The following is a 12,525-nucleotide window of genomic DNA, read 5'->3' on the forward strand; positions in this document are numbered from 1 at the left end:
CAGTCGAGGAGGCGACCTGGGAGACCGAGCAGGATATGCGCAGCCGTTGCCCTCATGTTTTCACTATTGATACCCAATTTTTTCCTATATATTTTTTTATGTATAAATAGCTTTGAAATAGCATATATATATGCATATATAAGCATGCACAAGGTTTTTATAATTTTTTCCATAATTTTAAGGATTTAAATTGATTTATTTCCTCCCCCTTTTATTCATAAAATCCTAATAATTATTTTCCAAACTATTGTTATGATGATTTATTCATTTAATTTCTATACTTATACCAAAACAGGTTAATATATTTTTTATGCATTTTTATAATTGCATTTGGTATTTTTTAAGCTAAATTGCATATAATTGCAATGTTAGCCCATTTAATGTATAATTAGTTTTTATATGCGTAAAATTGGTCCCTATATTTTTAAAATGATAAATATATATTTTAAATTATTTTTGTACATAAAATTATTTTCCAACAATTGTTTATTATTTATTATAAATTAAATAGGGAAAATTAGCTATTTAAATTATAGCCAGATTTGGCTTTCAATTGTAGCCTAAATCGGACCCAACCCCAGCCCAATTTATACCCACTTACCCGACCCAGACCCTATATACACTTACCCAAACCCGTAACCCATTTACATGATCAAATCCTGGCCATTGATCTCCTAGATCAATAGTCCATATCAACCTTTTCCTTTTTTAATTCCTAATACCCCCTAACCCTAATCACTCTCTACACACCGTCGCTTTCAGATTCTCTCATCTCCTCTCTTCTCTCAACCTATCCCTAGCCTCTTTCAACTGCCTCCCTTCTCCGGTCTTCTCCGGCAACCACCCTTCAACCCCAAGCCTCAAATGGCTCTTCCTTTGCCATGCTCTCTTCTCTGAGGCCTTCAAGGGCCCTGGGTCACACCGACTTGCATCTAGGGTTTGCCACCTGGTCTATTCTTGGCTATTTCAGTATGGTTCTAAGTGAAATCCTGCTATACTTGTTACGAAACTTGAGGTTTTGATAGGTTCTTTCATCTATACTTGGGTTTCTTTTGAAACTCTATTTTTTGCTTACATCTTTTAGATCTATACGACTTTTGAACAATTTGAGTCTTCTCCTTTGATGTTTTACACTGTTCTTGAATGTCTTTTACAAAAATCATCGATTTTAAGTCATTTTCATCTTCTTCTAAAGCTAGGGTTTTTGGAACTTCTTCTACACTTTGTTTAAACTGATTCTTTATGTTTGAAACTTCTATCCTTGCATATCTTGACTGATTCTATGTTCTTACTACTTTTTCAACTAGCCTATGTCAAAAGCCCTAATTTTTTTTAGATCTTCTTTGTTTTGGTTCTGTGTGTTAGCATGACTACTCGATTCTCGTTAAGTTTCTATGGTTACCGTGCTTCGAATAGATTTTACTGAGTCCTTAGCCTACTTTTATCACCTCTATGTGATTATATTCATCTTGATTGTTCAAGACTTGCTTCTTTCTGTCGATATTGCTGACCTTGCATATTTGCTACATCTGTTTGTTTTTCTTATTTATATGTTGAGTATAGAATCATAATTCCCTCTTGATTGATTCTGATTTCCTTATTTTATGGTTTGATTGACAGATTTTCTTTTAAACCCTAAATTTCTACCTCGTCTGTTTTAATTGACTGATCCCCCTACCTTATTTGCTGTGGTACTTTATTCTTATTGAACTATTTCCTTAATTGGAGTTTTCTGAACTTAGTCCTAATTAACTACCCTATGCTTACTAAACTTTGATTCTTTCCTTATTAGTCATATACTGATTTTCCTGCCTTATATGCTACTGGTTCTTACCGTTTGAATTAATTCCCTTAACTTAAAGGAGTACTTGCCTTGATTTTATGACTGACTGATTCTGAGTTCCTTAATTACTATGCTACTATGATTCTTACCTTATTTACTACCTGCTTTTAAACTATAAATACTCTAGTCTTTCATCAGCACAACACACGAACTCTTGGTTCAAAACTATCTCTCACACTCAAACTTTCTGCTCTCTCTTTTGTACTACTTGCTCCTGCTTTAAGTTAGCCGGGTGCAAGCTAAGGCTAACCATTTGTGTTCTCTTGTTCTTTCATTCTTCTCACTATCCTCTTTATTGGTATGTTCTAGTTTCAATTCAAAGCTCCAACAACAATATGATTTTCTTATTGCTTCAGTTCATTTTGTTTCTAGTTTTCTTCTATTTGTGGTTTTGTTGTGAAACTTATAGTTGATGGTTACATTATTAGGATGTTATTATGTCTTTCCCTTCCTTGAGATCAGTATATTCCCCCTTTATGTTTGTTTCTGAGCATGTCTTACCAATTACCTCTTACTTGTTGTGTACTTACCATCATATACTCCTTGAATCCCCAAATCCCTATCACCCCTATATGTGGTTGTGTTCTTCATGTCTGGTTTTGTGACTATACCAGGGTCAGCTATTTCTGAGCATGTCTAAACCAGTCCTAGACTTTTGTTGGGTTATGTGTTTGCAGTCAAATGTTCTATGTATCCCAAACCCCTTGACCCCTGTGTGTGACTACTGAATTTACTTGGTTCTGTGAACTAGCTGTGTATGAACCTATCTTAAGGTGTTTGGACTTTGTTAACTACTCCAATATTTTTTTTTAAAAACAATCTCTATTGCTTTGTTGAATTACTTTAAAAAAAGGCTTTTGTTAAATACAGTTTTTTTACTAAAACCTTTTCAACTTGTGTCCATCACTTTTCACTCTACTCTTAGTCAATAAGTTCTGCCCCCTCCAGTATGTGTACTGCCTTGGGATCCTTTTAACAGCCCTCTGAACTCTGGCATACTGAGGCTGGCCCTTCCGCACTGCACTTGTTCAATTCTTGGTTACCAAGTCTAGGTGTAAGCACTTCCCGGGATCCTTGAGATCCTTAGGGAACTTTGATGCACCTAGACTATGTCATTGTCTATGGAATTGAGGCATTTGAGGCCATTGGAGGCTTTGAGAAATCTGGGCCTAAATGAAGGCTCCCTATAGAATAGCTTCTTATTTTTCTTATTTACTTATGTAATTCATTCATTGGTCTGTAATAACTTGTAAATAAATATTGGGTATTTAGTGAAAGGGTGGGTAGATACATGTTTTATGGGGTAATTCAGGTAGAAATCATGCTCATAGGACTTTAGTTTTTAATTTGATTGCTTTGCCAAATAGAAATCATGCTCATAGGACTTTAGTTTTTAATCTGATTGCTTTGCAAAATAGAAATTATACTCATAGGACTTTACTTTTAATCTGATTGCTTTGCCAAATAGAAATCATGCCCATAGGACTTTGCTTTTAAATTTGTTTGCTCTACTAAATAGAAACCATGTTTATAAGGCTTTACATCTTGTCATGTCTAGAAACCATGCCTATAAGATTCAGATAATTTTGTAATAAGAATCATGTTTTCATTGTCTTAAAAGCAGATTAACTAATAGATATCATGCCTATAGGATGTGATTTAGCCTAGATTCAGTTATAACAAATGTATGTATGCAAATCGTTAAAATCAGTATTACACTTAGATATCATGCTTATAGGGAACCATATTAGAAATTCTGCTTGTCAATCTAATAAATCAACTTTGTCCACGTTTAGTCATTTTTGGATTGGTTTATTTAAGTATTTCATATTTCCTGAAACAAGTTCTTTAAAACTGTCTCAACCTATCATTAGATATCATGTCTATAGGTATTAAAGAAGTCTATTTCAAAACTTTCTTTGTTTTATACAAGTGTGCCAATCAATGCTCCGCGTATAGGCAAGCCCTTACGGCATTTTTTTTCAAACCTGCAACTCTGAAACTGTTTCTATTGCTTGATGTTTTCTGATCCTGACAGGTCTTTGAAATCGATAGGCAACTGCTAGGGTTATCATTTCTGAGTCTAAAATAAGTTGTTTGCTTCTGGATATTCACCTAGATATCCTACCTTAGGATACTGTCCAATGAAAGCCTTAATTGTGCTGGAGTCGCGTTGTTTATGTGCTTGTTTGAGGAGGAAACTTTGAGCCTCTAATTGCTCCGAGTCAAAGCTTGAATTAGGAGAGATACTTAAAGGAGCAGGTAGTTTTTGTTCCAAGGGAGTGCATATTCCTTTTTCTAGCTCCTGAGGCTAATGTTTTGTTTATTTTAATTGCAGAAAAATACGGAGGACCTGAAATGCCTTTAGAGTGAAGTTGGCCAAGCCAAGCGCAAGTATGATGAGTTGAAGGCTCGGGCAGACATTCAGGCTTTAACGGAGAAGGGTTCTCTTGCTAAAGCTTTCACCTTTGAGGTTTAATTTCGCTTAGCTCATGATAATAGCAGGGTTCAAACAGATATGATTACAAAACTCGAGTTTGAGTTTTTGAAGATAAAGGCCAAGGTTGTGGATTCCCGGGCTAAAGCCGTAATGAGCCGAACTAAGGCTGACAAGAATGTGGCGGTCTATTTGAAGGATGTTATTGCTCGAGCTAAGTTGAGAAGGGCTCTTGACCGTGAGATCAGGAGCAAGTAATATGCTTGATGTAAATCTTGAAGGGAAACCCTCGAGGAGATCCATGCTAGGGGCTTTGACCACTCGGAAGAGGTGAAGCGGGCGAAGGCAGACGAACATGGCGCTAAGTCACTTCTGACCGATGCTGAGGTTAGCGAGGATGGGGCCGACGGGCCATAGTCTCCAAAGGGGACGTAGATTTCCTTTTCTGATTCTGTATACAGTACTTTCAAAGTACGTTGTAAATGGAGCTTGTACTCTTTCATATATGTGTACAAAAAGAAATCTTGCGACTTCATTTTTCGTGTACTTCCTTTTGCCTTGATATTTGTTAGTCGTTAGCCAGATGAATTGGTCTTCGAGTTAAAAAGGAATCCTTAGATTCATAGTATGGCCCTAGGGCTCGTTACGCTGGACCGTAGGCTCTTATGCGCTTTAGTTGGCACGACCTTTTAGTATAAGCCAGCGTTTGAGATCTTATGCTTTTGCTCTAATTAATTTTAGTTAACTGTTTCGGGTTCAGTCTCCGAGTCCGATTTCGACTCGAGCTCATTTGACCCTCAAGTTTTTGAATTTAAAGCTGGCCTTTAGGCTCTTATGCATTGTGTCGATACGACCTCTAGTGTGGGCTGGCGACAGTGGCTCTTATGCTTTTAGTTGGTACGACCTTTTATATGAGCTGGTATCAGTGGCTCTTACGCTTTAGGTCGGTACGACCTTTTGTATGATCTGGCATCAGTGGCTCATACGCTTTGGGTCGATGTGACCTTTTGTATGATCTGGCATCAGTGGCTCTTACACTTTGGGTCGATGCGACCTCTAATATAGGCTCTATTTTTCAGGCGTCAGTGGCTCTCACGCTTTGGGTCGATGCGACCTCTAATATAGGCTCTATTTTTCCCTCGTTAAGGATTTTTTGAAATTGTGTTTGCCTGACTCTTCGACGGTTTGAAAAAAAAAACTTCAATTATGAGTCGTTATATGGCGATGATCGAGCACCTCGAGAGGTTTGGCTCGGTTGTTGAGTATCTCGAAGCCTGTAGTTAGGAGTTGACATGGTCGAAGATCTTTTGCCTATGAGGAGAGTAGCCTGTTTAACTGGTTCTTACAAGTTTTACATACCTTTGAGGTCTTACAGTTTTGTTTACTTGGTACAAGTATGGTTCATGCCTTGCTTGAGGTTTTACAGATATTGTCATTTGGTACAAGTGCAGTTCATGCCCTTCTTGAGGTATTACAGATATTGTTATTGCCTTATATTGGCCTTATGAGACCGAGTCTGCCCACTTGGGTTCTTATGGCCTCGGGTTTTTGATAAGTCGAGGGGGATAGCTATTGGAGACAGTCCCCGAGTCATCGAACATTTCCTGGCTCGGGAGCCTTTTTTTGTAAACTTGGTATTGCCTCATTAAGGGCTTACACATTCGGAGCTTTCGACCCGGAGGTTATGTATCTTTTGAGATTTCGACGCCAGTCCTCGAGTGTTCGGAACGTTTTCAGCTGATGGAGCCATTTATGCAATCTTGATGTTGCCTCATTAGGGGCTTGTGAGTTTGAAACTGTAATAGCCCAGCCCACTAGTGATATTGTCTGCTCTGGGCCTAGGTCCTCACGGATTTAAAATGCGTCACTAGAATCTAAGGCTTGTTAACTTATATACCTAACATCCCTCTTGTGTTATGCCGATGTGGGACTCTGTCTAAAGTCTGGGGTGTTACATACACCCCGTCTTATGGACTCAGCGTCCTCGTTGAGGTTTGCCCCACCGCATGGGATTCGCCTAGACTCGGCACTGAGGTTTGCCCTGCCTAACCGGGATTTGCCTAAACTCAGTTGAACTCTGACCCACCATCGGCAAGGCTGACACAAGAGTGGCTCTGATACCATCTGTAACAGCCCAACCTACTAGTGATATTGTCCGCTCTGGGCCTAGGCCCTTATGGATTTAAAACGCGTCACTAGGATCTAAGGCTTGTTAACTTATATACCCAACATCTCTCTTATGTTATGCCGATGTAGGACTCTGTCTAAAGTATGGGGTGTTACAGAAACTCCGACCCGGGGGTCATTTTGGCTTCGAATTGTTGACGCCAGTCCCCGAGTGTTTGGGAAGTTTTTGGCTCTGGACCCATTTTTACCGAGCTTCTTTAAAAGCGAAATGCTTTGGGAAGTATTCTTTTGATTACATGGTACAAGTATACATGTTTTTGATGTTAAGGGATCGGTATTCTATACGGACATGGTTCATTCGACCGTTTGGCCCGGTACATTACCTTCCTATCGAGACCCTGTTCAACACATCTTGGCTTCTCCGAGAAGGCAATCTTCCGGGGGGGGATGCCCCTCAGTATTCGAGGCTGATTGAAAAGAAGCCTTGAATACTTGTTGAGTCTTCCTTAGGTAGCATATAGATGTTGCCTCGTTAAAAACCTTGCCGGTAAAACCCTTCTTGGGATAAAATCCATAGGAAAAGAGTGCAATGGATGCTTTTTGGAACCTAAGGACTTCGAGTTGGAAAGCACTTCGGCCATTTCAATCGGATACCTGCACTCAGGTTAGTGTAGAATGTATTTGAAAGAAAAAGGAGACGGTCATACCTTAGTGTTGGCGGTGTTTCGAGCCATGATATGTTTCAGTCGCTTTTTATGAGGACACGGTATGGTCCTCTACTTCGTTCGGTCAGGCTTAGCCAAAGATGTAGTTTGTTATTGCTATTTTATTGTTTGCTTACCCTTTGGCTCCTTCGAGGGTGGAGGTACTGGTATCGGCATCACATCGTGCACCGCGAACATTTCTCTTGACGCATGTTGTTCCCCGTAGATGGTTTTTATCCCATCCTTTATCAGGAATTTCATCATTTGATGGAGGGTGGATGGTACTGCCCTCATGCAGTGTATCCATGGACTTCTGAGCAAGGCATTGTATCTCATGTCTCATTTGGTGACATGGAATTTGGCATTTTGAGTTGTGTCGGCCACGGTGACTGGGAGGGTTCCCCTTTCGTTGTTTCGCTCGCCATGTTGAATCTGTTGAGGACTTGAGATGCGGGCACAATTCGGTTAAGCAGTCTGAACTGATCTACCACCCTCGGCCTGATAATGTTGGCCGAGCTACCTGGATCCACAAGTACACGTTTAATTTGAAATGTATTTACAAGGAAAGAGATTACCAATGCGTCATTGTGAGGTCGAGACAAGGTCTCGATGTCCTCATCACTGAATGTGAGAGCATCCTCGGGTATGTAACCCCGAGTTCGCTTTTCTCTAGTGATGGATATTTTTGTTCTTCTGATCACGGGTTCCTATGGGGCATCGATGCCTCCCAAGATCATGTGGATGACATGTTGCGGCTCATTTGTTTCTTCTTGGTCGCCTCTCTTTCTCGGAACTGGTTTTTGGCCCGGTCGCTAAGGAATTCTCGGAGGTGCCCTTTGCCGAGTAGTCGGGCTACTTCTTCCCAGAGCTGGTGGCAATCATCGATCTTGTGGCCGTGTGTGTTGTGAAATTCACACACTAAGTTATGATTTCTTTGTGAAGGATCTGATTGTACAAGCCTAGGTCACCGGTGTCTCTGATTTTACTGATGGCGAATACGATGTCTGAAACATCGACATTGAAGTTGTATTCCGACAGGTGAGGTACCTCTGTTGGCCCTATGTGCCTATCGAATCCAGCTCTGCTGACAAGTCCCCGGGGGTTCTGACCTTGATCCATTCTTCGGTCATTGCAGGGTATGTTACGCCTCGGGGAGTTTCTTTTATCTTCAGGGTATGGTTGGTATCTTTCTTTATTCGGCTTCGACTCCTTCGCCAGGAGCTTTCTGGGATATATCGAGCCCGAAGGGGCTCCTAGTTGGTCATCTTCGACCCTGATCTTTGATTGGTATCAGTTGTGGACGTCCGACCAAGTCATGGCAGGGTATTCAACCAGATTCTGTTTCAACTGTTTCGAAGCCACTGAGCTTGGTTCATTCAAACCTTGAGTGAAGGACTGTACTGCCCAGTTATCGGAGACTGGTGGTAGTTCCATTCGTTCCATTTGAAAGCGAGACACGAACTCTTGCAGCATCGCGTTCTCACTTTGCTTGATTTTGAAGACGTCGGATTTCCTTGTAGCTACTTTTATGACACCAGCATGTGCCCTCATGAAACAATATGCCAACATGGCAAATGAATCTATCGAGTTTGGGGCCAGGTTGTGATACCACATCATTACCCCTTTTGAAAGAGTTTCTCCGAACTTTTTCAGTAGGACGGATTCGATCTCGTCATCCTTAAGGTTGTTTCCCTTCACTGCACAAGTGTAGTAAGTGACGTGTTCGTTGGGGTCCGAGGTTCTGTTGTACTTTGGAAGGTCTGACATTCTGAACTTCTTTGGAATGGGTTTTGGAGTAGCTTCCTGCGGGAACGTCTTCTGCACAAACTTCTTTGAATCCACACCATTCAGGATCGGAGGTGCACCCGAAATTTGGTCGACCCTGAAATTGTAGGTCCCAACCTTCTTGTCGTTGGTTTCTATATTCTTCTCGCCCGACTCGATCCTCCTTGTGAGGAATAACACTTATAAGAGATACAATGATGGCTCTTTATGATCAATGATAAACAATAAATGATGAACAATTAATAGAACACAATAAATATAAGCAATAAATGGAAGTAATGAGATCAAGATAATGTGTTAGAGAGCAAAGAGAATGTTCTTATATATTTAATATTGAGCATCAGATGCTTACAAAATGACAAAGATCCCCTTTATATATGAGGGAAAATCCCAACATAACACAAATACATTAATTACAAAGATATGTGGTTGGTACATCCATTTAATGCCTTGATTCGTTTTTGGACTAGTCCACTAGACTTTGTCAGCTCAATTTACGCGCCTTGGGAACTCCCCACTTCCTCACCATAACCGTTGGTCAATGCTGTCCCGAGGTCGCGCGTCGATAGCCCTCGGGGGATGAACCTCTACCGTAGTCTCGAACCTTTAAGACGTGCTTACGAGGCATCATAACGATGGAAAATTAGACCCTTCGATTTTACCGTATACAAGCATCAACGGTCGAGCGATTTGCTTCAGAGACTTTAGTTTCCCGAGTGAAAATGGGAGCATGTTACCATGGACTTCGTTGGCCTCCCACGGACTTAGATGAAATAAGACGCGGTACGTGTGATTGTGGATAAGTTGACCACGTCGGCTTACTTCATTCCGGTAGTGACTACCTATTATTCAGAGCGACTAACTCAGATCAATATCTACGAGATTGTCCGACTTCATGGCATGCTAGTATCCATCATCTCCGACTAGGGTACGTAATTCACATCGCATTTCTGGAGAGTTGTACAACGTGAGCTAGGCACACAGGTTGAATTGGTCATAACATTTCACCCCCATACGGATGGATAGTCCAAGCGCACCATTCAGATATTGGAGGATATGTTTCGTGACTGTGTTATGGATTTCGGGGGTTCTTGGGATCGATTCTTGCTACTTGTGGAGTTAGCCTACAACAACAACTACCAATCGATTATTCAGATGACTCCTTATGAGGCCCTATATGGGAGGCAGTGTTGTTCCCTATTTTGTTGGTTTGAGCCGGGAGAGGCTAAGTTATTAGGCACAGATTTGGTTCGAGATGCCTTGGAGAAGGTAAAGTTGATCCAGGATCGGCTTCATACGACCCAATTTAGACAGGAGAGTTATATAGATCAGAAGGTTCGCAATATTGCATGCATGGTTAGAGAGCGAGTTGTGCTCTGGATTTCACCCATGAATGGTGTGATGAGGTTCGAGAAGAAGGGCAAGTTAACCAATTGGTATATCGGACCTTTGAGATCCTTGAGAGGATTGGTGAAGTGTCCTACAAGCTTGCATTGCCATAGTTTATCTGCGGGTCATTCGGTGTTCCATGTTTCTATGCTTCGGAAGTATTATGGTGATCCATCTCATGTTTTAGACATCACAAAATTCCAATTGGACGAGGATTTGACTTATATTGAGGAGTTGATGGCTATCTTGGACAGACAGTTCCAGAAGTTGAAATCATAGAACATTGTTTTAGTGAAGGTTAAATAGATGGGTCATCCGGTCAAGAAGACGTCCTAGGAGACCGAGCATGACATGTGAAGTCGTTATCCTCATCTATTCATCCCTTCAGGTATGTCCTTATGCACGTTCGAGGATGATTTTTTTAATGAGGGGGAGAATGTAATGACCTGACTGGTCATTTTGTGTAATCATACCTCGTTAGCCCCTTTTTATGCTTCACACATGTGATTTTAGGATTTTATGACTTGCAGGGTCGGTAGTTTAGTTTCAGGAAGCTTTCGGGTTGATTTGGACCCCTTGATTTTTGACTTAGAAGCTTAAAGTAGAAATGTTGATCAAACTTTGATTTTTGTGAAAATGATCCCGGAACAGTGTTTTGATGGCTCCGATAGCTTTGTATTGTGATTTAGTACTTGGGCGTATGCCGAAATTGAATTCGGAAGTCCGTAGATTGATTTATGTTATTTTGCCAAAATTTTTGCAATTTCAATTTGAAAAGTTTGACCGTAGGTTAACTTTTAGCTACCAAGCTTGGAATTTAATTTTGGGACTTAGAATAGGTCTGTTATGCTATTTAGAACTTGTCTGCACAATTTGGTATCATTTAGAGTTGATTTGATAAGATTTGGATGTTTAGTTGTAATTCTAGAGATTCTTGGACTTTACATTGAAATTCATGCGTTTTAGTGTTCGATTAATAGTTTTAGATGTTATTTTTGTGTTTTGATCATGTGATGGAGTTTGTATGATGTTATTAGATGTGTGTGGAGGTTTGGTTTGGAGACCGAGGGCTCGGATGAGTTTCGAACATGTTTTATAATGGATTGAATAGAAATGAATTGCTGGTTTTGCAGGTGTCCAGTTATCGCAATTTGAGCACCACCCTCAAAATTGCAAAGGTGGCAGTGGGGGCACATATTTCGCAATTGCAACTTCCCCTTAGCATTTGCGAAGTCAGTAGGATTTTGGCTTGGTTTGCATTTGTGAACATTTGTTCACTTTCGCGAGGTACCCATCTTTGTAATTGCAAAGCCTTTGTCGCAATTGCGATGATTAATGGGGCTATCATGGTTCGTAAATGCGAGTTCTGGTCCACAATTGCGAGGGTAGCGTACCTTGTGTCACAAATGCGACAGCTTCAGCTGTACAAAAGGGGTGGGAGACGGGAATTTTCAACACAATCTCTCATTTTAAAACCCTAGACTCAGTAGAAGGCGATTTGGAGATGGGATTTTCATCTACAAACTTTAGGTAAGTGATTCTAATCTATTTCCAATCATATTCCATCAATATATCTTAGATTTTTTCATCAAAATCATGTGAATCAAAGTAAAAATTTCTGAAACTTTGTCATGTTTTTGAAAAATAAGAAATTAAGTGTTTGAGAGTCGATTTGGAGTCGAATTTTGAAAATAATCACATATGTGAACTCGTAGGGTCATTGGTGGTCATAATCTACCATTAGACCTGGGTTTTGACCAGACGAGCCCCGGGTTGACTTTTGTTGACTTTTTAGAAAAAATATAAGGATCTTAGATTTATCTATTGTAATTGATTTTCCTTGAATTATTTGATGATATTAAGTCGATTATGGTTAGATTTGAACTATGTGGAAATAAATTTAGGGGAAAAGCTATTTCTGAAAGCTGAATTGGCCTAGTTAAGGTAAGTATCTTCCCTAACTTTGTCTGGGAGAACTACCCCTAGAATTGAGACCGATTGATTCATTTGTTCTATGTGAAAGTTGTGTACGCAAGGTGACGAGTGGGTACACTGGATTATACGTAGTAATTGACCGATTTAGGCTACTTAGACTCTTTTCATGATTTAATTGAATTGTCATACTATGTTCTAAATTATCATAGTCCATCTATTCTTAATTATGTTAGTCTATCCTTACATGCCTTAAATGACATTGTTAGCACTTGTTATACATCCTACTTGATTATTTGCTCTTATGC

This window comes from Nicotiana sylvestris, chromosome 9, assembly GCF_000393655.2.
Source record: "Nicotiana sylvestris chromosome 9, ASM39365v2, whole genome shotgun sequence".
Taxonomy (NCBI): domain Eukaryota; kingdom Viridiplantae; phylum Streptophyta; class Magnoliopsida; order Solanales; family Solanaceae; genus Nicotiana; species Nicotiana sylvestris.